General features: G+C 37.5%; 1 pseudogene; it reads left to right on the top strand.

The window, feature by feature from the left end:
* The first annotated feature begins 23 nt into the window (after window positions 1–23).
* On the top strand, window positions 24–27,666 carry LOC149046275 (uncharacterized; annotated as a pseudogene).
* Window positions 27,667–27,955: the final 289 nt, after the last annotated feature.

The following is a 27,955-nucleotide window of genomic DNA, read 5'->3' as shown; positions in this document are numbered from 1 at the left end:
ACAAGATCAAACTCGCGGAGAACATGACGTTGTTGCAAGGGCAACGTCCCGAAGAAAGTAACCAGCAAGAGGACGAACCTTACAGGTGATATAACGCTACCTGATCCTATAAATAAAGCAGACCATCATATGCATTGACACCTAGAGAACTTTTAAGGACAAATGTTCAATTAAAATGCTGCATGCTAGCAAAATTGTTTTCCTCGGCGTGGCCACACACTATAACATTTTGCGCAACATTGCTAATGCAGCAAGCAAGTTATGTTTACAGGTACGCGGCCAAAATGGGTAACATTTTTTAAAAAAGTGACAAATAGTGTTTTGGCTTTAAATTGGGTGACCTAAAAAGAGAAAATGATTGATTAATGTACCATAAAATTGCACGCGGTGGTGCTGATAGTGAACAGAACGGAATTATTTGTGCGTATTGCTGACGAAGAATGAGTTCTTCGTTAGCAACAAATTCTACTTCCGCAACAATGCGTGCAAAGATTTTAGTAGGGACATACTATGCAGTCAATCACATGGCGGGAGAACTTCAAATTTTTGTTTGATTTTCTCAACTCCCAGAGTCGCCGAATGAATGGCGGCTTTAAATCTTGCAACAGTCACATCAACGCCTGCCGCGACGCCGCCTCGACCGAAAGCAAATGCCCTTACAGCTGATTGGACTCTGGATGCAGATCTGAGACCGACAGCCAGAGCTCTGGAGACGACGAGGCTGCTGAAAGTACCAGCGAGTTAGCAATGTCGGGGTTTACAGATGCCATGGAGAAACTAAACCCGGTAGCAACCGGTGCTGACCGCGTCAGTCCGTTGACCTTTCAGCTGAAAAGTACATGGGAGGAGGCAAAAGAACACGAGAAAGATATTTGCATTGACAAGGCTACTGAAGCTTGTACTCTCGTTTGTGACATCATTGCGCCGAAGGCTGGACAACAGCTATTTCAGGCCTGTTTTACACTAGATAAAGGGACTAACCACTTAGACCTTGTACCGTTGATGCAGGCCTACAGCAACGCCATGACGAGTACCTTGAAGACCCAAATTCTAAGCCTATATGCTTATCGATATCCAGTGAAGACCCTTCAGAAAATCCACGAGCCATACTCAAAGTTAAGCGAGTGGCAAATTAGACGCGCTAGAGCTCATGCAAGAGAGTATGGTTCAGGTTCTATGGTCGAAAAGTCCCCGTGTCATCGAGTTCGACTGCCACCAATAAAGCTTGACCATTTCTTAGACTTCGCGAACCGCCCTTACTTTTATCAAGACGTGTCATTTAGTACGAGGAAACTGAGGCTCAGCAGTGGTGAGAAGATCACAATGCCAAATGTCATTCGCAAAGTCACAAGGTCAACAATGGTCAAGCAGTACCTTTAGTTCTGCGAAGAAGAAAAGTTTGAACCACTAAGCCGTTCAACCCTATTTCGCATCCTCGAGGTAAGGGAAGCCTCTCAACAGAAGTCCCTTAGTGGCCTGGATAACACAGCAGCTGACGGGTCGGCGGGGTTCGCGCAACTCCTCCGAATAGTGGAGGAGCTTGATCAGATTGGGCTCACAAAGAACGTGGCAGACGAACTGCGGAGAGCCCTCAGCGAGGGTAAGAGGTACCTCAAAACCCAGTTTCAGAGTCACTGCCAGTAAGATGAGAGCGAATGTCCCGACCACTGTCGTAAGTTTGGTCTCAGCGATCCAAACGATCCAGATTTCCAGGAACAATGCTCACATCAACACACGCTTCTCTGCCCTCAATGCGACGAGATTACTTCCGTTTTACAGAAGATGCAACAGATTGTTAAGGATAACAAAACCTTAAGTTTTTACAGCGAGGACCAAAAAAATGACATGTTGTACGACATCCAGAAATCTTCAGAGGCTATCGTCCAGTGGAAAGCTCACATTATGAGATCCGTGAATCAGGAATGTGCAAAGCAAGATATTATCGCAAAGCTTGACCAGACTTCGTGTCTTCTTGTTATAGATTGGGCCATGAAGTTTCTGCAGCTGCGCTATAGAGAGAAGCAAAGTGACTGGTACGGAAAAAGAGGGTTAAGTTGGCACATTAGTAGCGTTGTGTCTCGAAGCAAGTCTAACACGTCGGAAGTCATCTCGTACGCTCATCTCTTTGATCAGTGTACTCAGGACTGGTATGCAGTTACGTCAATTCTCGAAGATATTCTAAAGCAGTTGAAAGTAAAGAATCCTTTGCTGCAGAAAGTCCATCTAAGGTCAGATGAAGCCGGTTGCTATCACAACAGCTCCCTAGTAACTGCTGTGAGAGATGTCGCAAAAGCAGTTGGGGTTGATGTTCATAGTTATCACTACTCGGAGCCGCAGTCTGGTAAAGACATTTGCGATCGTATCCTCTGTCCAATGAAGTCCTCTATTCGTGCATACTGCAACGAAGGGCACGATGTTCTAACTGCCGTGGACATGAGAGATGCATTAACACAACACCCAGTGAAGGGAACAACAGCTGCAGTGAGCATAGTCGACGAATCAAAGAACACTCTCTGTATAAATAAGATTGAGCATTTTAGTAGCTTCCACAACTTCGAATATGGAGATACCGGTCTGAGGGTTTGGAAATGTTATGGCATCGGTAAAGGGAAGTACATTCCATATGACGTAATTTATATCAATCACCAGGGTCAAACGTCCCTTCAAACCATAGAATCTCAAGGGTTTTATGATCCTCCTGAAAAGCGTGTGGTCAAGCGTCGTTCAAAGGGCAGCAAGGAAACAGAGAGTACAACGCCATTGTTTGAATGCTCTGTGCTTGGATGTGTTGAAGTGTTCGAAACGTTTTCGCAGCTAGAGCTGCACCTGGACGTTGGAAAGCATACAGTCAGCAGGTTAAGCCAGTATGATGTAATCAAAAGGGACTGGGCCCTTAAGTTCTCGTCGATAGATACCGCTGGTATCGAGTGTTCGAGCTGTTCGGTAGATTCCAGTACACCACTCACTTCTCCCGTGAATTCTTCGCCCCACTCGTCTCTACGAACAGGATCGGCTGTAAGCAAACCATGGGGCAGCGTTAGATTTTCAGAGAAGGTAAAAGAATACCTAACGGCACGGTTTATACTTGGAGAAAGAACTGGGCGAAAGGCAGACCCCGCCCAAGTGGTAGTGGACATGCGAAATGCGAAAAATGAATCAAATGCACGTTTGTTCACTAGAGAACAGTGGCTGATAAAGAGCCAAGTTCAGAGCTTTTTCTCCCGGCTAGCAGCAATGCGACGAAAAGATCAGGGTGTGATAGGGATATCGCTGGATGAGGAGGAAGATGTCCAATGCGTCCAGGAAAATTCTGAGAGACAAGATCTGGTAGACAAAGTTAACAAAGAGATCAAAGTCTCACATCCAATCTGCTACGACACGTATGACCTCTGTGAACGTTACCACAGTAACACACTTCAGAAATTCAATGTGGTTTTGTTGAGAGCCATTTGTAGTCATTTTGAGATCCCTGTAAAATTGAGAGACAAAAAACAGATCCTCATAGACAAACTGTCGGACTTGATTAGTGATTGTCAATGTGTTTCTCAGTAGACTTGTGTAAACAATGTCTTATACGGTGGCTGAAAGTGTAGAATATGCTCTACAGATACAAACTATTTGTAGTTCCGATATCAAGTTCTGACGGCGTTGTTATAGTGTAATATTTTATAATATCTAGTAGTCAGTGAAATGTTTTGATGAAAACAATAGAAAATTTACCAAAAGCAACACATAACATCTGTTCATACGAAGCATGTGTCAAAGTTTTTATCACGTTGGTAGCCGATTTCTCCGACTATTGACAGGTTGCTGATCTGTGGACACAATCGACGCGGAACCGAGAGAAGCAAGCTCAGGATATTTGAAACTGATTTATTAATTATATGATATCACACTCCAGGTAAAAGCATTTATTCTTTTCATCCAAAATTTTTCTCCACAAATATTACATTGGGATGTAAAGTGGGATACAAAACGAAACCATACGGCACAACGTACGGCACAAGCTATCAGCGGTCTTCTTTTTTGTGCGGACCTTTATGAGAACAGTATAACATCGAACTGGATCGTCGTGATCTAAATTTAAGCGATTATTACTTCACTTCAGAAGCCTAAAACCTTCATTTCCTCCCTCAGCTTCCAGACATGGAGAGTTTATATTCTGACTTTGGAAAAAATTCAGCTCTGTAGCGATGTTAAATGGGTGATTTACCGCGAAATGTGGCTAATTCCGACTTTGTTTTGATACCACGAATCGCGATGGATGCCGCCTACTTTCCGAAGGCAATACCTTGCTAATTGTTGAGGTTATCATGGATTTCACCAATTTGGTTATTAGAAAATTCTGAAGTTAGCCATGAAGCCGGGCTGCAAAGCGGGTAAGCTGTATTTATGACGAAATCTGCTCCAGTGGTTCGATTTTGGTGTGGGCGAAAAAATCGCCAATGCTCGTACATGCGCTGATTCAAACGGTCATAACTTTTCAAAAATCGAAAACGTACAGGGGTTTTTTCATACTTTTGCCTATAAAGGTCTAAACTTAACGGCTGTGTAGGATAGAGTCATCAAATAGGTCCCAAATCCCAAAACTTAACGTCTAAATCAAGGTTATTTACGGCCATCGGCCGACGGCGATTTGTAGTCGTCAGAATATGCTAAAATTCGCCTTTTCAAATATATTGAGAGGGCAAATTCTAACTTTCTTGGCAAACTAGAAAAGTTTTCAAGCAATCTGATATAAATTTTGTGGCTTAACTATGCGAATGAAATATTTTACAATGCTACAAAATATGCCTAATTTTTTAATTTTCGAGACGTTGCGACGGTCCCTACGGACTGGGAAATAGTTATGGCCCCTAATGCAGTCAGAAAATTATTTCGAATCAAACCAAATCTAATTTAGTTCTTTCCTAGGTAAAGTCTTTCTGTTGACAGAGTTTCAGGCAAAATTATTTTTGACGCGAAATTGACCGGGTGGAAATAAGAGAGACAGCCTCTTAACTTTGAATGCACTGGTTAGCGTGGATTTGAGTCCATTCAATGTTAAGGATTTTTTTTCCCTCATATTCCCTGCAAAGGAAATATCAAAGCGTCACCATCTTAAACTTTACGAAACTTCTATTTGGTAAAGGTCTTGAAGAAAGACTTCTCCATACTTCTGTTCCCCCGAAAGAAAATCAAAATCGTTTAAAAACAATATACCTTCTTTTTTTTTCAGTTACACCACATTGCATTAAAAACGTTTCAATACTAAATGGCTTCGCTTTTCTTTCAGTTATTGATTAATGGGCCGATCAATTTAAAGCTTTAACATTCCCCCGTAGGGGAACTGTCGTTTGTGCCTGGGGTTGGGGAATGCCGTGAGCCTCACCTGGCTGGGGTGGGAATTTGAACCGGAAGTGTTGAATAAAATGCTTTAACTTATAATGTGGTGTTTTAAGATAAAGAGTTCACTTTTGGGTACGAATGGCTCCGGAGAAAGGTCTACAAGGTCTAGCTTATAAGGCTCGGCAAATGTATAGAATGTCAGGATCACTTATTTTACCTTTAAAAAAAATTGACCATTAAGTCCAGTACTTGGGTAGGGTATTCAGGGTCGGCCAGGGTTTTTGGGTATTCGGTATTCAGGGGCGTTTTAAATCGGGTATACGGTATATTGCAGCTTAAATATGGGTATTCAGTATATCACTTTCTTTGAATTTCAGGTATAAAGTATTCAAAGCTTCGATTATTTTTGGGTATATTTGGAGGAATTTGGGGTATTTTGGGGTATTTTGTCGATTTTTTTTCGGGTATATTGGTATTCCACTACCCCCCCTGGCCGACCCTGGGTATTGAAACACAATTTTGGCCCCGGGGGCTGAAATTTGAACGGATCAATTTCCAAAAGTTTAAACGCCTCGGGGTTTCCGTGGGGGACGTTGAAGCTTCAAATTAATCGATGCATAATTCATTTATTGGCTTACTTATTTTTTATCTGATCTCCCTAACTTATTTGTCATTCTGTGCTTTCTCTACTCATGTGCGGCCTTTGTGAAATACACCAGCGTGTAAGTGATTAATTATGATTAGATTACTGAAGTTAATAATTTAGTTGTGACATCTGTTTCTGCTCCACTTTCCATAACATTCCTAAATACCGCAAACGTGCATGAGTAGCAAAACACAGGATGAGAGGATGAGGATGAGAATTTGATGTTCTAATACCAGTCGTTGTAATAGCAAAATAAATGATATATCTCGAAAACAGTTCATGAAGAATAACCGAGGCCAGCCTTCAGTCCCATATGATGATTGATGGGAAGTGTGTTAGTATTGCCTACTTTAACTATAAATGTTAGTTGAACTAAACAATTTTTTTATAATACTTGAATTCTGCTTATCCCTATCGTTTTCCTTGCTCTTGATATCGTCTTCGGTGGATCAAATACATGTAAATACATCAGGCGGTAAGTTAAAGCTTAGAACTAATTACTTTAAGGATAATGATACGTTATCATCTCCGTTTGTTTGTTTTTGCTTGTTTGTTCGTTTGTTTGTTTGTTCAAGATTATTCTTATGATTAAAGCATGAATAAGCAGTTGCGTTGCGAGCACATCTGCGCCGCTGCCTTTCTTGGGTTTAGTGGACAACTAAGAACAACAGGTGCGGAAGATTTTCATAAGAGAGAGAGAGAGGGGGAGAGAGGGGAAGAGAGGGGAACGGGGGGGGAGGGAGGGGAGAGAGCGAGAGACTGAGACCATAATGTCAGCAGAAGAATGTCAGCAGAAGATAATGCATCAAATACAACTTTCAGGGAACTGGTTTTAAGTAAACAGAGTCGGAAAACTGAGAAAATTGAAATATCGATGTAGAAAGGGATGATCAAAATACAACATCGACAGTACACCAGAATAAATTTTTTAAATTGGCATTTTCCTCTGCTCATGCTGACATTAAGGAAACTTCTAAGCAGAAAAAGAAACAAATTAGATAAAAATCTGGCAATAACTGCAAGCTTCCTCCCCATTAAGCAAAAATGCCATTGTTGACAAGTCCGCTTATAAGATCGAAAACCAATTTCTGGCAAACAACTTTGTCCCTCAATAAACAAGCGGAAAGACAGGTATCAGTTGCCCATAAATATTATCATATTGTTACCTTTAATTGTTGGTTATTCATCTTCTAAGTCTCCAGCCCAATAAACCTTCAAAATTGTGAAAGGAGTTCTTATCCCATGTGTTTAACCTAGTTTCATTGATTAGTTTTTAACATTACTGCATTCTTTTCCTAAATTACTCTCCTCACTTAAACTAACTTTTTTGTTTCTTTTCTGCCACTGGTTACTGCTCAATACAGCATGTGAGTATGATTTTAATCGTCTATTCGAATTGTGAACTGTTGAACTAAAACGATTGTTGATTTAGACACAATTTGCTGATTTATGATTTTACTGTCTTTTCTATCCTCTTTTATTATCTTGCCTGACCTTGTGACAATAAGGCGGTAAGTAACCATTATTTTTTATTAACCCTCTTTGGCATATTTGGTTTGACCGCTTACATAAGTCAAGTAAAATTTTTGTTCTTTTTTTTTATTCATTCAATTTGATTTAATCAAATGCATATATCTTCGTTCATCTTCACCATTGAAACATAATAAAATATAGGCGATTTTTTGTTGAAATGTAAACGTAATGTACCTAAAGTGCGGATTAATTTTTTGGAGCGTGCGCATCCCGTTTTTGGTTGTGAGTTTTATTGGTGTTTTGGCAAACAGCATAACTTTGAAAGAGGAAAAAATTACGTAAAATGTACTTATCGACTGGATGGAAGGGCCGGACAGGTAAACTTTTGGCTCGAGGTCATACTAGTGCTTATTATCCGGTCCGGCCCGACCAAGCTCAGTCAATGAACATTTTACCACTTAGTGTTTGAGATTTCGAAATTTTTGTCTCAACCTAGATAGGATGTACTTGCATATAAAAGAAGGGTGCGCGGGTCCATACGGGTCATATGATGATTAAAGTTACAATACATGTCTCTAGATGAGTTTCGGGTGCAATTCAGGTAAAGCGTTCGCTTTGAAGGGTCTCAATGGGTTTAACTGTCAGCCATCAAGCAGCCCAAAGTTTGATCATCAACCGTCGAAAAAACAGTTCATGACAAGAGATTATATTTTCGTGCTTCGTAATCATTTTCATCTTTAACTTGGTAGCTCAATATTTAAAAATATCTTTCTAATCGATAACTTGTTGCCGACTATGTCACGCCACGCCTTGTCTTGCTTGGCGTAATTTTTTTGCGTCTCATTGGCGAACGGAGACAAGCGTTAGGTGAGCGCGAGGGAGGAGCGCAAGAAAATAAATACTTCCCACACTTCCACTGTTCCTATTAAATTGATTAGTGAATATCATGTGATAAACGAATATCTTTCAACAAAAGCGTAGCGTATCGTGTTTTATGGACGAAGCTATCGAGAAGCCCTTTTTTTAATTCCGCACAAGGCAACTGTAAAGGATAAGCAAAGGAAATGCATCGCTGATGTATTTACAAGCACATAGAGAAGTAAATTGGGAATACGAACAGAATTGAACTTAAAAAATAAGCAACAACAACTGTAAACAATGGGATGGGATAAATGTCATTTATGAGATTTATCCTCCGAAGGTAGCGGACGCACTAGGTTTACAAAACTTGTCCACATACGCATTTGAAACACCAAAATAACTGTAAAGATTTATTTACGTTCAAATATATCACCTTCTTATAGGTTTCGCTCGCATAGAAACATATGTTTATTTGTAACCGTCATTTCTTTAGAGAAAATGTTGCCTCGACATAAAACCATGTTTGTTGTAGTCTCCGCCGGTGTCTGGGGGAAAATAGCTTGAAAAATTGGTATAGGTACAGGATACAGCTGGTTTTACCTTCCTTTTTTTGTACTCCTCCTTTCGTGCGTGACTCACTCTTCGTGTTCGCTTCCTTCTTGTCACTGTTTGTCGGAAAAACGCAGAACATTGCGCCTGTTCTGCGGGTTACAGGTGTTTGTTCGTGTATTTTTTTTTCACTCCTCCTCGAGCGTGACTCGCACTTCATGGTCGCTTCACGCTTGCCTCCGTTTGACCGAAAAACGCTGAGAAATTACGCCTGTTCTGCAGATCCAGGCCTCCTCAATGAAACTAAGGGTTCGTGGTTTCCTCTTTCTTGTCTTTCTTCATATCAAAACGGATGGTAAAAACAAACTTTTCTTTTAAATAGACATCAAGATTCAAATAAAGAGGCTTTTCTCGAAGTTAGTCGAGAGTAAAAGCTGTGGAAAATATTGCCTGATAATAATCCGAATTGGAACGAACACAGCTTTCCTGGCCTTTTTCCTGGGGATGTAAGTTAATGATTACTGAGCTAAAATTATTAACAACACTTCACTGAACAATTGTTGTTTTCTTTCTTTCATGTCAACTGATGCTCAACAGGGTGTAAGTATCTATTTATTGTGCTAGGTATGTTTATCCATTCCCTGATCTTGTTGTTTAAGATCAATCCTATTTCTTTTAAAATAGGCCTTTGACTAGTATTTGCATAAAATCCAATTTGAATACTTATCATTTTTTTAAAATGATATGTTATTCAAATTAGATTAATCTTAAGTTGTGTTTGTTACTTGTCACATAACTTTCGGGCAGCTGAGTAATTTTGTTCGAGCTAGCTTGGAAGAAAGAACAATAAGAAATAATAAGCTACATTTTACATGAGGGTGTTCCATTTTGTTATTAAAAAAAAGGAAAAGGGCCCAGAGACCGGATTCCTTTTTTTTTTCAATGATTCTGATAGTTTTGAAAATATTTTAATTCTAATCATAACCTCCCTAGATATTCACTATTCTCCAAATAGTTTTCGTGGTTTTTCTATCTTGGTGTGCATAGGGGTACAGGTGTTTTGTGTTTTTTTTTTCACTCCTCCTCTCGCGCGTGACTCGCTCTCGCGCTCGCTTTGCGCTTGCCTCCGTTTGACCGAGAAACGCTGAAAAATTACGCCTGTTCTGCAGATCCAGACCTCCTCAATGAAACTTAGGGTTCATGCTTTCCTCTTTCTTGTCTTTGTTCTTATCAAAACAAATGGTCAAAACAAACTTTTTTTTATAACGATATCAACATTTAGATAAAGAGGCTTTTCTCGAAGTTAGTCGAGAGTAAAAGCTGTGGAAAATATTGCCTGATAATAATCCGAATTGGAACGAACACAGCTTTCCTGGCCTTTTTCCTGGGGATGTAAGTTAATGATTACTAAGCTAAAGTTATTAACAACACTTCACTGAACAATTGTCGTTTTCTTTCTTTCATGTCAACTGATGCTCAACAGCGAGTAAGTATCTACTTATTGTGCTAGGTATGTTTATCCATTCCCTGATCTTGTTGTTTAAGATCAATCCTATTTCTTTTAAAATAGGCCTTTGACTAGTATTTGCATAAAATCCAATTTGAATACTTATCATTTTTTTTAAAATGATATGTTATTCAAATTAGATTAATCTTACGTTGTGTTTGTCACTTGTCACATAACTTTCTGGCAGCTGAGTAATTTTGTTGGAGCTAGCTTGGAAGAAAGAACAATAAGAAATAATAAGCTACATTTTACATGATGGTGTTCCATTTTGTTATTAAAAAAAGGAAAAGGGCCCAGAGACCGGATTCCTTTTTTTTTCAATGATTCTGATAGTTTTGAAAATATTTTAATTCTAATCATAACCTCCCTAGATATTCACTATTCTCCAAATAGTTTTCGTGGTTTTTCTATCTTGGTGTGCATAGGGGTACAGGTGTTTTGTGTTTTTTTTTTTCACTCCTCCTCTCGCGCGTGACTCGCTCTCGCGCTCGCTTTGCGCTTGCCTCCGTTTGACCGAGAAACGCTGAAAAATTACGCCTGTTCTGCAGATCCAGACCTCCTCAATGAAACTTAGGGTTCATGCTTTCCTCTTTCTTGTCTTTGTTCTTATCAAAACAAATGGTCAAAACAAACTTTTTTTTATAACGATACCAACATTTAGATAAAGAGGCTTTTCTCGAAGTTAGTCGAGAGTAAAAGCTGTGGAAAATATTGCCTGATAAAAATCCGAATTGGAACGAACACAGCTTTCCTGGCCTTTTCCCTGGGGATGTAAGTTAATGATTACTAAGCTAAAATTATTAACAAAACTTCACTGAACAATTGTTGTTTTCTTTCTTTCATGTCAACTGATGCTCAACAGGGTGTAAGTATCTACTGATTGTGTTACGTATGTTTATCCATTCGCTGATCTTGTTGTTTAAGATCAATCCTATTTCTTTTGAAATAGGCCTTTACTAATATTTGCATAAAATCCAATTTGAATACTTATCATTTTTTTTTAAAACTGATATGTAATAAAAATTAGATTAATCTTACGTTGTGTTTGTAACTTGTCACAAAACTTTCGGGCAGCTTTTTTTTCAATGATTCTGACATTTTTTTAAATAATTTAGTTCTAATCATAACCTCCCTAGCTATTCACTATTCTCAAAATGTTTTTCGTGATTTTTCTATCTTGGTGTGCATAGGGGTACAGGTGTTTTGTCGTGTTTTTTATATTTGCAGTCCTCCTCTCACGCGTGACTCACGCTCGCGCTCGCTTTGCGCTTGCCTCCGTTTGACCGCAAAACGCTGAAAAATTGCGCCTGTTCTGCTGAATCAGGCTTTCTCAATGAAACTAAGGATTCATGGTTTCCTCTTTCTTGTCTTTCTTCACATCACGGCGGATGGTAAAAACTAGACCGTAACGCAGCTTTCCTGGTTCCCTCACGAAAAGTGATATGTTCACTCATTTAGATTTGGAGATTATTTAGACAACTAACTGAGGATCATAATTGTGAAAAAAAATTATCCATTCATCGATCTTGCTGCTCAGCTCAATTCAAGGTTTTAATGGGCAAAGTTTGAGGTCTTAGACCGCTCTTACAGAGATCGCTACTTAAATGTTTCCCCCCTCCCCCCCCCCCCCCCCCGCCTCCTAAGAAAGAAAACATACAAACAAACAAACAAACCTATAGGTTCTTTCTCACTTTAGAAATAAGAAAATAGCTCACGATGTATTTCATAATTTTGATCTTTTAAGGAGCAGGTGTATTACACCTTAGTACCAAATGAAGGAGATAATTAATTGAGTGTAAACACTGTAAAATCAAAAACAAAACAAAAAAAAACCAGCAAGACTCGCAATAAAGCAAGAGAGCATTAATTTACTTTTGAATCTTTTCTTTCATTTCACCTGATGCTCAACAGTGTGTAAGTATCTATTTATTGTGTTACGTACGTTTATCCACTCGTTGATCTTGCTGTTCAGCTCCAATTCAATTTTATCTAAAATAGGCATTTGGTTGGTATGTTCTTAGAGTTCAACTTGGATATATACATTTTAATTACTTGATTTGAAGAACCTGACGCTACACAAACTTATCAGTGTGAAAGAACCCATTTATTGTTCTACTCAATTTTATTTCATACTTGGTCTTGCTGTAAGTTGAGCTCAATCCAACTAAATTTATTTTCCTCCGAGCCATGTTTTCAGAAATTTGAATGTATAGATATAAAATTGAATTTCATTGACTTTCTGTACCGTTTTTCTCTTGTGATGTTACATTTAGTTGAGCAAAAGAAAATTGCTGAACATATCAAGGAATTCTTTGCAATGAAGTCTTTAAATAAAGGTTTTGGTTAATCACTATGCAATGTTTCACTGATAAGTCATTAAGCTATGTTATGATTAATAATAGAGTAATATTACCTACAAATGGCTCTTATCACTTAAATTTGTATCATTAATGAATCATTTTAAAGTTTTCCCAATCAATGAAACTATTGGCAGCTTTATTAAAACAACGAAGCGAATTTCTGAAATTCGGGAAATTAGGTAACTCTAAGAATAGGCCGTGTTGTTCTAAATGGTGCACAAGAAACTTTCATTCGTTAAAATTTAGATAAAGCGGTAGTTAGAAAAATGTATTGGCTCACAAGCTTTTGCATTAAATACTAAGAATATTTTCTTCTATCATTATTTCTCTCTATTTTCCAAAATGAAATTAATCTCCAGGCGGTAAGTACCCACCATTTTAATTATATACGCTTATCACAGACATTCTGACTAACGTACATGTCAGAAATGTTTTAAAGTAAGCTGTAACCTTGAAACACTAATTCTGCTTCTTTTATTTCCTTTTCCCCCCTCAATCTTACTGGACATATCAAGTTGGTAAGTGGTTTAACGTTCATTATCAAAACGAGCTTTTATCGATAACACTTTTTACTCAGGCGCTCCGTGATAGGGTCGGTTCATTTACAAATCGCTTTCAAGAACATTAAGGAACAAGCGTGAGTGCAAGAATTTCACATTAAGGGTTCAAGAACTACTTGAGTAACGTGTGAAATTACTGTGCTGTGTAGAAGGGATAACTCTTCAAGATACCTTCCACACGTTTTTCACTTGCCTTATGCAATTTATACATGCGCAATAAATGATGGTAATAGGACTGATTAGAGTTCAATTCGGTCTGTAACCATACAAGTGATTATAACAATCGGACGACCGCGCAGCGGGAGTTGCATTTGTTAATTACGAGTATGATTACAGATAGAATTGGACGACTTGAGGTCCTGTTATCAATTAACCAGAACTACGACAAAACTTGAGAAGGAAAATAGACATCAGTTGTACATTTTCATTAAAAAAACAACTATTAACTCGGCAAAATACGCGACAACATCGCTTACTGTCCACTTACACAGGCACAACGTATCTACTGTCCTATTACACTGTCCAATTACAGGTATGACACGTACACTGTCCTATTAGTGCTCTAATCGGTCTGGCGATAACCAATTACGTTCGAGAATTTTGGTATAATTTTGATTAGTGTAAAATTGTGTGAAGATAGTGATCATAACTCCCCGTTATGAGCGCCTGAGTAAACGCACAAATGCGTCTAGTTGGGTAACCTCCCTTTTAGAGGTTAAGAGAGTGAGACTGATAAGAACTGTGTCACCTGAATTGAAAAAATACGGGGTGGAAATGGTATTAAAGTAAACTGTTTGGAAATGGGATCAGAATATCCATCTCCCTAATACTAATCTAAGTTGTGTAAATTATCACTGGTTTTAATTTCTGGCATTCCGCAAAAAATATACATTATTCAATATTTCACATAATGATTATTCTAGATACACTCTCGGCCATCTGGACATCAGGGAATAATACATTTTTTTAATGCGAGCACTGTAATTCCTTAAAAAATTCGTAAGCACTAAATAGGACGCTAAGGGTATTTAGATTATCCTTGAAGTGCACGAAATTGTTTTGCGTAGATATTTAGCTTATCATATGTATAAACCAATCCCGATTAGAAGAGAAATTTCGGAAAACTTAAAACTCAGTTTTTTCGGGCCCTAAAGTGCTCTTATTTTGGCTTAAAAGTATCCCGTGGTGACGAATTAGCGGGTGATGACGTAGAAAACTGCAAAAACTCTCCGTTGACACTTACACTCTCACATGTCTTGTAATTTTGTATCGGTGAGCGTTGAAATACTCTTTAAGTAATGTTCGATAGCTGTCTACCTACCTTCAGGAAGCTCTACCGAGAGTTGTGATACATCGCGCTCAAGTAATAAAGAAGAAATGGACGTTGCGACAACGGTTCAGCTCTACCAAGGAGAACCGCGTGCATCAAACACAGATTTCGATGAAGACTGACAAAGACGGTTTCTCGCCTGTGGTGTTCAAGTCAAGATTAGACCAAAAAAATCCCGTTATTCAGTGTTTAGTTTGTTGCTTTGTGTTTTGTTTCTTATGGCGAAATCTATGGAAAGAATGGCTTTGTTCGTTCCTGTTGCCTCAAATTTTATTTCTTCGAATTAAGTGCGGCGAAGGTTCCCCTTGGTCGGTGCTATAGGGTTTCGTTCCCGTGGAGTAATTCCCTTAGCTAACCAAAAGCTAACTTTTGACGAAAGAATCAGCTGTATCGTGAAATACGATGATTTTTCGTCGAGAAGTCACCGGGCAGTCTCACAGCAAGTTACTCCTTTCCTCGTACATTGCAAAGGTAGAGGCGATCGTTGTCGAGCCGGTCAAATGGAAAACGAGTGCGTTTAGAGTCATCTGATTCAAGTTCATCTCAAAAAGGGATTTCAATGGAGAAAACTTCTTTAGTTTAAGTGCAGCATTGCCATATGATCCATCTCGTTCGATGGAAAATAATTGACATCAGTGTAAAATGTAAATTTCCTATGCATCGACTTTCACACAGCACTGGGATTCGCTACCATTTAATTCAATAATATTTGTGTTTTTTTATTTATTTTGTTGCAGTGCTATTATCTCAATGAAATTGCTACTGTTGAGAATTTTCTTTTTTGAGGGCAGGGGGGAATTGATGGCTCGTGGAATAGATTTTTGAAAACCTAGGTTAGGAGAATACACGGCCCCTTCGAGCTTGTGTTTATGCCAGTATCCTTGGAAAATATTTCTTCCTACAGCTCGTCTGAATGCTTGCCATGTTGATAAATACGTTTTAGATTATCTCTAAGGACTACTCGATAATGATAACTTTCAAGCGCAAGAGCGAGTTATAGATACGATGTGGGGAATGGCATTCGCTCGCTCGATTGGTCGATTCCTGTAGCCTAAGCAATTACACGGCCCCTTCGAGCTTGTGTTTATGCCAGTATCTGTGAGAGCTTTCGCACCGTTCAGGCAACAGGATAACGGTTAGCTCAGGAAAGAGCTTGACCTTTATTACAAATAATATATTTCTGTTATTGAGATACGATGGAAACTGTAATTGGTAGGGTTTTCATGTGATAAGGAAAGCGCAAATGTAGTCATGTGGAAAGACAAGGAGTATGAGTACATCTCAAGCGCGTGAAATAAACAACATTAAGGAGCTCACCGTTCTCTGCTCGCGAAATGTCAGCCGAAAAGAATGTTTAATCGCGTACGGTGTGGGAACAGGCCCCTTAATCAGCGCTCTCCTTAGCTGAATTCATTGGTTATCTTCCTGTGATTTGACCAGTGATATTTGTCGTAACAACCGTCTTCGAAGCCGGTACGGAGGATAAGGCCGATCGGCGATCGAAGATCGAAACGCGTCCATTTTGGCCTTACAGCTACATCCTTTGGAAAGTATTGTATAGAAATACCCACTGTATGTGTATTGTTATTTTAGTTAACATCATTTGGTGCTCCAGCCGCGCAGTACGTTCGCCCTTTCTTCTAGATTTCTCCTTCCTCCACCATAGTTGCCGACGTGTCTTTACAGTTTTTTACGTCACAGCTGTGATATGTAGCATAAACGTTTTGGCAGCGCGCTTAATAGAGCCACTTTTTGACCGCCAAATGGTACCTCCAATGCGCAAAAAAACTGTTCAAGGAGAACTTACAAGGCGGTAATTATTTTAAACAGCTATCAACCAGAAAATAAAAAAAAAATCGCGTCATAGGCACTTTAAGGTCAATTTCATCAAAATGATTTGCCTAGTGGAGTCGTTCACTTAGTTTATCTCGTTGATTTTCCTCATTTAGTAATTTTAGTACCTCTTTCGCACTAATTAGCATCTTTGGAAAATATTTCTTCCTACAGCTCGTCTGAATGCTTGCCATATTGATAAATACGTTTTAGATTATCTCTAAGGACTACTCGATAATGATAACTTTCTCTTGATGGTTGTAAGTGTACTCAGCATGTCATAAAATATCGAAATTGTTTCAATTTGCACAATGATAAAACCAAAAGGTGCCCCTTGGCAGCTGAAAATTTTTTGGTGGGCTAAAATTAATCAAATGACCACAATTTTTAACTCGTGAATTGCGCGCATGCGCAAGAGCGAGTTATAGATACGATGTGGGGAATGGCATTCGCTCGCTCGCTCGCTCGCTCGATTGGTCGATTCCTGTAAACTTTTTTTAGATTTTAGGCTTTTGAGTGCATTTGATAGTTTTTGGCGAGCAATAAACAGACGAAATGGCGACCTTTGTTGCTAAGAATAGTGGTGGGGTGAGAAAGAAGCCAATGATAATCTTAAAAGAGTTTTTTTTTTTTCGTTTTAGTTTCAACAAGCGGCGCCAGCGACTGGCAGGCATGCAAGGATTCACACTAAAATAACAGAACAACCTTCGTTTTTCGTAAAATTGTAATTTACAATCCTTGAACTTGAAAAGAATCCGAAGATTCATTGAAAATATCACTTACTGCGAAGCGCTCGGAGTTAACAGATGTTCAAAAGCTTTTTCTGTTATAGCGTGAGATTGAGGACAAAATTGATCATTACGTTTCGTCGCGTGTGTTTTTCCTGTGTGAAGCAACAAAAGATGCCGGCGACTGACGAAATAACAAGTTGACACGAAAATCAAATAACACCTAAACAAACAATTTTAGCTACCGATTTTCAGTGAAATTTTTAAAGAACAATTTTCTTTTAAGTTTCAAGACAATTTGAAGATTCAACATACATACAACGTACTAAAATGCGAAAGTTACACACCACAAAATTGGTAAATAGGCCTGAAATGAAATTCTATCTTGTTATTGATTATACGCTGCCTAGCACGTGACTTAAAGCTACCCAGGCGGAGATCCAAAATGACGGTGGCAGGCTTAGCTTAGTTATATTACTCAAAACTCGGGTCGTTTGTCTCATTTGATAAAGAGGGAATCGTTAATGCTTTCATTAAAACAGTATTGCCTTGATTTTCTAATATTTACAACGAAAGACAGTAAATCTCACTTTTCACCCACATTTACTTCCAACCTTTTCTTTTGAACCAGAAACAAAAATGATAGACGTTTAAAACACATGACATCATCCACCTTGTCAAATGTAATAGCATGATCATTTCAATTGTAATGCCTTCTTATCCCAACGTTACTTTGTTTCTTTGCTACATTAGCGAACACTGAACTACTGCTCGTACTCTAGATATGACAATCAACCACAAAATTCCCTAAACCAGATAACATTAAACATAATCTAAAAAATCATGTGTCAATTCACGAGTTTGCTCACAGAGCACTTTGATTTTATGTTGGCTTTTTGGTAACGGTTAAATTATGGATTCGTTTTCTTTAGCAACAGTAACAATTTACGATCCTCACTGCATATCATATTTGTTAGTGTCTTTCTTATTGTTATGGTTCCGAATCAGGCGAAAATATTAAGCAAGCAATAAAATAAACAGTATTTTTAAGCAGAAAGTAACTTCGTCAAAATATTTCTTTTCATCTTTTTTCTCCTTTGAAATCTGCGTTGGACTACAGAACGTAAGTAGATAAAGTATTTCACTTTTTCCATTACTTTTGAGTCTCTCCGTCTGAGAAGTCCGGCTCACTACTCGATTACAAGCGTTCTCCAGTAAGCAGCACAATTTGACTCCACGCTTGGTGTGGGAGTAGGACGGGTTTGGAATATAGAATTGATTCAGTTGATCTTTTTAATAATAAATAATTTCATCGTCTAGGTGAAGTCAATGTCCAATATCAGTTTGACTGACTCCAATGCATTTTAGCCTTTTCAGCAATAAAATTACGTTGAGCCCTTCGTGACGAATCCAATGAGTTGAATTAAATGCCAAGGCGTTATTTTTCATTTTTGTGTATGCGAAGGTGGCAAAACTTGATATTCGTCATTTTTCTATATTTTTTCTCGAAGTGGGTGGCACAGTCTAAGCATCCAAGGCGATTTTATTCTCCCTTTCGCTCGTAATTTGAAAAAATATTAGAACGAATTATTTCTGCCTAAGTTTTTGATGTTGTTGTTGTTTTGTTTATTTATTCATTCTTTTTTCTTTTCTTTCTTGTACTTTCATGTAAATGATGTAATGATTAGGAGAGGGTAAGTGCCAATCTTTAGCAGTGTTAATATAATTTCGAAGTGAAGCTGATGTCCAGTCTTTAGATGCTTTGTACAAACTAAGTTATTTGAACTCGACGGTTCGTCATGTTTCTCTTTTATTTCTCGAGGTGGGTGGTACAGTCTTATGCGTCCAAGAAGATTTCATTCTCGCTTTTTCTCGGATATTGAGTGAATTAGTAGGAATTCCGCTTCAGTTAGTTTGCTGTTTTTCTATTTATCTATTCTTTTTTTTTTCTCATTCCTGTACAACCATGAATATGATGGACGCACCAGGAGGTAAGTTTCAACTTTCTTGTCTTTGCTTTTGACATAGTGTTACTAAAAATTCAAAGTCGAGTTTAAGTCCAGTCCTTAAATGCTTTGTATATCTTGCTGTTTTTTAAAGATTTTTATATCTCTTTTCTGTTTCGTGTGAACGAAGATACCATAACTCGACTGTTCGTCATGTTTCTCTTTTATTTCTCGAAGTGGGTGGTACAGTCTTATGTATCCACTGAAGATTTCATTCTTCCTTTTTCTCGGATTTTGAATAAATTAGTAGGAATTCCGTCTCATTTAGTTCGTTGTTGATATATTGATATATTCTTTCTTTTCTCATTCCTGTATAACCATGAATATGATGGACACATCAGAAAGTAAGTTCCAATGTTCTTTTCTTCGCTTTTGACATAGTGTCGCTATAAATTCAAAGTCGAATTTACTGAGGTCCGGTCTTTAGATGATTTGTATATCTTAAAGTTATTATTGATCTGTATATTGATCTGTACATCTTTTTTCTGTTTCGTATAAACTTAGTTATTTTAACTCGACAGTTTGTTATGTTTCTCTTTTATTTCTTGAGGTGGGTGGTACTGTCTTACATATCCAAGAAGATTTTATTTTCCCTTTATCCTGAATTTTGAATAAATTAGTAGGAATTTCGTTTCAGTTATTTTGCTGTTTTTCTATGTAGTTATTCTTTCCTTTCTCATTCCTGTACAACCATGAATATGATGGACACACTAGTAGGTAAGTTCAAACTTTCTTGTCTTTGCTTTTGACATAGTGTTACTTAAAAATACCAAGTCGAGTTTAGGTCCAGTCTTTAGATGCTTCGTATATCTCACTGTTTTTTTAAAGATTTGTATATCTCTTTTCTGTTTCGTGTGAACGAAGATACCATAACTCACGGTTTGTCATCGGAGTGAAAGCACCGTTTAGATGAACAACTATTGTTTTTTTTTACTCTCGATGTTGTCATTGCGACTATGTGTCATAAATTGTTCCGTTAAAATGGAAGTATTTAGATCTCCAGGCTCAAGAGGTCCGCGCTCTGACCTGGTGCTGGTGCCGTTGTTTCGCTTTTTTGCTTTTCATCTTTCGTTTCTTTTTCTTTTTTATTTCATTGGGGCTACCACTTTCCAATTATTATCGTGCACGTTGTGATACAAAACACATAAATAGTGAGATATATTTTCTGCGTGTTGCATTTGACAATTCTATGTTATAAACTAATTGTAGTTTTTGCTTTACAGTGTTTACTTTCTAAATTGATTCTCTTCATTTTCTTTTTAATCTGATGCATTGGCCCTCACTTGTCAAATCAGTGTGTAAGTAACGTTTTCGTTGAGTAATAATTTTCTCTTGTCATTAGTAAAGATAATGGTTAATGTCTAAGTAAATCGGTGTTCATGGTTTCTATTACATTTAACTTGATCGAAACAAGTGGAATATCAAGATTGACACCGCTCAACAAGTGAAATGAGGCAGGGGATTTGCGTGCCTTTTCGTAACTGATAATTGAGTTGTCTATTAGTTTACTTTCTAAATTGATTCTCTTCGTTTTCTTTTTAATCTGATGCATTGGCCCTCACTTGTCAAATCAGGGAGTAAGTAACGTTTTCGTTGTGTAATAATTTTCTCTTGTCATAAGTAAAGATAATGGTTAATGTCCAAGTAAATCGGTGTTCATGGTTTCTTTTACATTTAACTTGATCGAAACAAGTGAAATATCAAGATTGACACCGCTAAATACAAGTGAAATGAGGCAGGGGATTTGCGTGCCTGTTCGTAACTGATAATTGAGTTGTCTATTAGTTTACTTTCTAAATTGATTCTCTTCATTTTCTTTTCAATCTGATGCATTGGCCCTCACTTGTCAAATCAGAGAGTAAGTAACGTTTTCGTTGTGTAATAATTTTCTCTTGTCATTAGTAAAGATAATGGTTAATGTCTAGGTAAATCGGTGTTCATGGTTTCTTTTACATTTAACTTGATCGAAACAAGTGGAATATCAAGATTGACACCGCTCTGAAATGAGGCGGGGGATTTGCGTGCCTGTTCGTAACTGATAATTGAGTTGTCTATTAGTTTACTTTCTAAATTGATTCTCTTCGTTTTCTTTTTAATCTGATGCATTGGCCCTCACTTGTCAAATCAGGGAGTAAGTAACGTTTTCGTTGTGTAATAATTTTCTCTTGTCATTAGTAAAGATAATGGTTAATGTCTAAGTAAATCGGTGTTCATGGTTTCTTTTACATTTAACTTGATCGAAACAAGTGGAATATCAAGATTGACACCGCTCAACAAGTGAAATGAGGCGGGGGATTTGCGTGCCTGTTCGTAACTGATAATTGAGTTGTCTATTAGTTTACTTTCTAAATTGATTCTCTTCATTTTCTTTTTAATCTGATGCATTGGCCCTCACTTGTGAAATCAGGGAGTAAGTAACGTTTTCGTTGTCTAATAGTTTTATCTCGTCATTAACAAAGATAATGGTAAATGTCTAAGTAAACTGGTGTAAATGGTTTCTATTACATTTAAATTGCGCGAGACAAGTGGAATATCTAGATTGACATCGCTCAACAAGTGAAATGAGGCACGAGATTGCCTGCCTGTTCGTGATTGATAATTGAGTTTCATTGACTACTTGTAGTTTGTGGTTGATACATACTTTAGTGCTTTTACTTTTAATATTTTTTCTTCATTTTCGTTTTAACCTGGTGCACTATCCCCCATTTGACAAATCAGAAAGAGAGTAAAGCTTTCGTTGCTTAATAGTTATCAGTTGAAATAATTGTTGCTGACTAAACAACATTACTACAAACAAGTCGAGTCGAGTAATTGTATGTCGAAAAGAGTAAATATTTCAAGGTTTTTACCATTCATTAATTAAGAAACAATTCAAGTGACGTTTACTCTGTTGCTCTCAGAATAGCACGGACACAGACAGTGTTAAACATTATGCTAAAATGTGTACGTTTGGATTTCTATCATGCAATTTACTTCACAAAACATCTGAAGATTAAAATTTCCTTTTTTGAGGGTTGCATGATTATAGGTATTTATCAAATTGCTTTTGTACTCTAGTGTACTTACTTCCTTTTCTTTCTTTCTGCATTTTCCTTTTAATCTTACGTATTAACCCAAATTTGGGAAATTAGGGAGCAAGTAACATTTTCATTTCTTCCAAATAGCTATTAGTCAAGATAATGTTTTCTATAGGATTGGAATTGCTTGAGGCAAGCTAAATATTTGGATTGATATTCAATGTAATCAAAAAGTGAAATGTAGTGCCGAATTTGCTCTCTGCCTGTTCGTAACTGCTAATTGAGTTTCATTGACTAATTATAATCCGTTTTCTAGTTTGTTTACTGTCTCTTTAATTTTCGCGAGAAAAAACTGTGCGACATTTTCTGACCAGTTCAGATATTCTTTTCAGTGAGTTGAAATTTGGGGTGCTTAAGACGCATAGTTTCTTCTCGTGATCAGTAAAAGAAAGCGCAGTTCGAACCGTTACTGAATTTTTTAATTATTATTTTGTATGAAACCCTTAAATTAAGCTAACAATTTATTTCTGTTGCTGTTGCTCTTTCCTCTGTAAAATCATGGTTTGTGGACAATTTAGTGGGTAAGAAATTATTTTAGTTCATACGTAGATCATATTATTAAGCAAAACGTCGAAAAAAGTGAAAATTAAAGAACCCTTCTCGAAGCCCTTTTCTTTTATTCTGTTCAATTAAAAATGCTTTGACTCTCTTACCTTTGCGAGGTATATCAAACATTATTATAAGTTCTTTTTCATTTAAAAGTTAGTTAGTATTTGTTGTTATCTTTTGCTTCCTTTTTTGGCAGCGAAAGCAGTATCACTTTATTATTTTATTATAGAACATCAATCGTTTTCGCATACCTCAAAGTGGTTCATTTGTTGGTGTCCGCATGCGATTATAAAACCAATTATTATATCTTGTGTCTAGCTTATAACCTCTTGTGTGTGCAAGATTACAATCTCTTGATGTCCGAAAGTATGCTCGAAGGCATAAATTAATTCGCATTAATCGATTTTAGCATATGGCCCGCCTGGCCCCTCCTCGCGCAATTCCATAGAAAAGCTGACGTATGGAGGGCCGGACGGGTTGATGTGAGCCGGCGCCCGTTTCTCGAAATGCCTGGTAACTTAACGGGCTCGAGGCAATACTTTAAAATCAAAATTTTAGGAAGAGAGAAGCAGCCTGGCAACCTAAGTATTCCATTTTGTTTCTTTAGCTAATAGTTTTATTGTAGAATTTTTAAGCTTTTGAAACCATCTTGAAGGAAAGCAGAACAGCTTTACGGGCCCGTTAAGTTACCAGAACCCCGAGAAACGGGCTCCCGGTCCGGAAAAAGCCGCCCGGCCCTAGTGCGCTTGGGCAAAAAATATTAAAATGAAAAACATTGTCCACTTTTGTGGCTAAAAATGAGTGACAGCAGAGAGTACAAATGGAAACAAATGCTACGTTTTCCGATGAAATGTGAGTTTCCTGTTCTAACTCGAAAACAGAAAGGAAAAGCATTAATTGTAGAATAGTTTTTGTGGTTATTTCGCGCGCGCCGGTCTATCGCGTGGTATTTAAGAAAAAAAAAATCACAATTTCCAACACTAAAAAGTCATACAATAAAATGCGTAATGACTGAGTTAGGTCGGGCTGGATGGGAAATATTTGACTTTCGATCGTGGCACTCGGACCTCTGTGCTATGCTCGGTCCGTACGTCATGACCTCGAGCCAAATACTTTCCCGTCCGGCCCTCCCACTCAGTCAATTAGTACACAGTATCTCACAACGGCTTTAAACTGATAGTAAATTTCAGTTGATTCATTTTCTCTTCTTTTCCATCGGGTTCACCAACGTCTCATTGACATAACAGATCGTAAGTAGCTTTTTCTTTACCTTTCCTCATTTTTACATTTCTAACAAACTAGGTACTATTCGACAGTCATCATGTGTTAGACTCCCTTCAGAGTAATCATCATTTTTGCGAAAGAGTAGATTTGTAAAAGGAAACGCTTTACCTACAATGAACCGGTATAGTTTTCGCCCCAATCATCATTTTTGATTGCGGCCAAGAGTTATATTTTGGCAAAATGTCTTTTTTACAATTGCTAGGTGACAGCATGTTAAAGACTGTTATACGGTCAGACTTCCCCATTGAATGCCAACATGGTAACCATTTGAAATACCCAACCGGTGTGGCAAGTGTAATAAGACGTGTAGTCATACTACCGGCTGTTCCATTAAAAAGACGCTTTTACTTCACGATACCAAACTGAAGGACAATGTAGGCAATAAAAAATGTGCCTCACTAACTAGCATATCTCTTTTTCTTATTTCCTACCTTAACGGGCAAACAGATCGTAAGTGTGTTTTCTTTTTATAGTTATTTGGCGGATTTCACATGTCTTTTCACTACTGCAGTAACAGTCATGTAACATATTTGCGTCACTGTCGCTTACTTTTGTAATAATGAAAGCTACAATTTTCGTTTTATTAATATTATTATTATGATCATCAATAAACATGGCATTCTGATATTCGCCTTGCTTCCTAATTTATGGTTGGAAACTTGTTGAAACCGTTTTGAATTAGGCTCTTGTGGAAATATTTATTCAGTGTGAACCATAAGTAGATAAGGATTCGATTTTGATTCAGTGGCTCAGTTTACTAAAAAAATGAATTTTATCTGTGGTAGACTGTGAAATTGAGGTGTTAGTTACTTGAAACTAATTATGAGAATTAAAGTCATAGTCATGAAAATGGTTTCATGTCAGAACTATTTGTTGAGCAGAGGTCTTAGCCGACTGATTAATGAATATCAACTCTCTTAGCAGTTAATTACTTTCATTTTATTTATTTTTCTGTTCTTGATGTATTTTTTTTATTATTCCTTGGCCTTGGCAATTGTGAAAAACGATTAGGACGTAAGTACATGTTTCTCTGTCATTTAAAGCATATCTATTTGCATGGCACCTTCACAGTGCGTATACGTTAACATATTTAACTAAAGTACAGGTGATAAACGAAAGAAAAAGTGCATAGCATTTCTCAATAAACAAATGAACTTTTTGAGAAACAGATGCACGTTTTAATTTTATTTCTTTTATAACTTTTATTCACATGCCACTTCTGCAATCACTCAGCTGGTAAGTTGAATTTAGTTTATCTCGCGCAATTCTTATTCTTGATAATCATGCTCAAGACAATTATATTTTCCTTTAGTGCCTAAGATCCTATTTACAACCGGTCCGCGTATGAATTGTTTACTCTTTTCGGAGTGCATGTTGATTAAGTGTTGTAAAAATAGAGTTAGGTTATCATCACAGCGAAGCAGAACAACGAAAAATCATTGGAGCCTCAATAATCTCATGTTCAAAGCAAACATTTGGCATCCAGAACTGGAAAACACACGAGAGCATGTGAAATCAAATTTTCTGTGAAGCTGTAGTGCAGGACGAGGCGTAGCAAAACCCCGATGTTATGAAGGAGTACTTCTGAAATCCCCATCGAAAATCGCTTTCTCTTACAATAGTACAGTTTCAACCAATGAAATTTACGCTGAAATCCATGTCATCATTGTGTTTTAAGTTTACTTTTATGCTTTATTTTGAATTTTGAGTTCAACTCGTGCTTTCGGTACAATTTTATTGGTAAAGACTTGCATATTTGGCCCCTCATCCTGTGATCTGCTGGTTACAGCTGACGAGGAACATTCAATTTAGCAATGCTAACTTTCTCTACTTCCTGATCGCGACTGAATCTCGTCCAAGACCGCAAACAAAAAAGTTCACGGCGTCTACCGTAGGATCATTATAAGGCCTGACAAACGCAGAACAGAAGTAAAACAAAGTTTAACACTAGTAATTCAAGGGCTGGTCATACCACGCATAAAATCAGTCAAACCCTTAACGCGAAACCGGCGTGAACGAGGTCAAACAGAAATTTAGAAATGCAACCCATCCTCGATAATTTTCTCTTAAGTTTCTAGAGAATCTTTTTCCAACATCACGTCCTTCTCTGGGAAATGTAAATTTAGGCGTTAATACTCGCTCTCCATTTGTTGAGAAAGTACTGGAACCTAATTCCTTTCCTAAGAAAAAGGGGGGGGGGGGTAGAGTTTTACGATGAATTGTTATTTCATAACTTAAGCTATGTTATTTAGATCATTAACTGTTCCTTCTTTCTTATCTTATCTTTTCTGTCTAGCCAAAAGGGAAGGTAACTATCAATATCATCCGTTCCTATAAATAAAGAACTCTCCTGTGGCTTAATATACATTATTGACTCTCTGCACCGGCTGATTACTGATCCGCAAATTACAATCGTAAATAGCAAAGAATTATCTAAGTGTATATCAGTGACAGTTAGTGATAGCTGTTAATGTTATAATGTTACTATCCAAACGACTTTACCGATGTGGACAGTATTAGTATAAAATCAATAGCTAAGTTCTGTAATAAATGATATTTGTATAATTATCATCAGATAACAGTCATATGTGGCTGATTGTTTGTTTGATTTAACAAGTTATCGATTTCAATGTAATATATTGACGTACCAAACAAACTGGTTTGTTCAAATAAACAAATGAATAGATAAATGGATTAACATCTTTTCAAAATTGTTTTTCTCTTTCGCGGCGTTCTTTCCGGATCCATAAGCGGGTGAGTGCGACGAGTTCAGTTTGTTTGTTACCCTTATGATGTGTTAGTCAAGTATTCCAAGGCTATGTTGAGCCACTAATTTACTCATCGAATGTGAATCTTTCTTTTCATGTTCACCTAACATCCTCATCCTGACTGATATAACAGATTGTAAGAAGCCATGCTTGAACTATCATTTATCAACAAATGGATCCCAATAGAGGGATTCAGACAGGATACTCTTCTCTGTTGATCAGTGGATGTGTGGACAAAGATGTTGCAGAGAAATAAAACTTTTTATTGTTACAACAATTGAATTTCAACGCTTCAGGCTTCCGCCATATACTGGTGGAACTTTTACAATAAAGTGGAAAATCAAAAATTGAAATCGCTAAAAATCCTGGTTTGTTTCTTTTAAAATTTTTGCACAGTCATCCATTTGAGCAACAGAAAACAGTGTCACTCTCCTTGACTTATAACATGATAAATCCCTGACAGATGTTGAGAGAACACCAATTATGCTAATAAGTAGGGAACTGTAAGTTGGGTGATTTATAAGCTTCAAGCCATCAATCTTTTTTAACTTGGAGATGCTAGTTCGAAGTCTCTTTGGAAATTAGAAACTGGGATATAGACGATAATAATTACGTTTTTTGGTATCCTTTATGACAAGCTGCAGATTAATGCAGCCAAGGAAGTAAAGAGCATAGGTAGAGTGATAATATGACATATGACACTGCGCACAACTCATTGTTTTTAAAGGTTGTATGGCGTGGTCATCTTGGAGTGGCGGCTGCGAAGAGTGCAAGAACGGTCAGTATCGGCAAAGAATCGGTAAGTGACAAGGGGGAGTTTTTTAGAATTTGCGGCGGGTTTTCACCATCGTTTTACAACTTCCAAAACGTAAACAGCATTTATAAGCTTTTGTTCAATTGGATTAATTCTTATGTATAGATTGCAATGATTATTAAGCAGGAACCTTCAGCAGTTATTGCCAATGGATGTTTTCTTTACTAGAAATAATCTCCAATCTCTTAATCTCCAACCGTTTATTACTTTTAAAAGATTATCTGGATAACCTTACTTCTAGAATTTAACTGCTCAAGAACTCAGGAATCACGGCCTTGTAAC

The sequence above is a fragment of the Pocillopora damicornis genome, chromosome 5 (genome assembly GCF_964200805.1).
Source record: "Pocillopora damicornis chromosome 5, jaPocDami1.2, whole genome shotgun sequence".
Classification (NCBI taxonomy): Eukaryota; Metazoa; Cnidaria; class Anthozoa; order Scleractinia; family Pocilloporidae; genus Pocillopora; species Pocillopora damicornis.
This window is presented reverse-complemented; position numbering and strand designations above follow the sequence as displayed.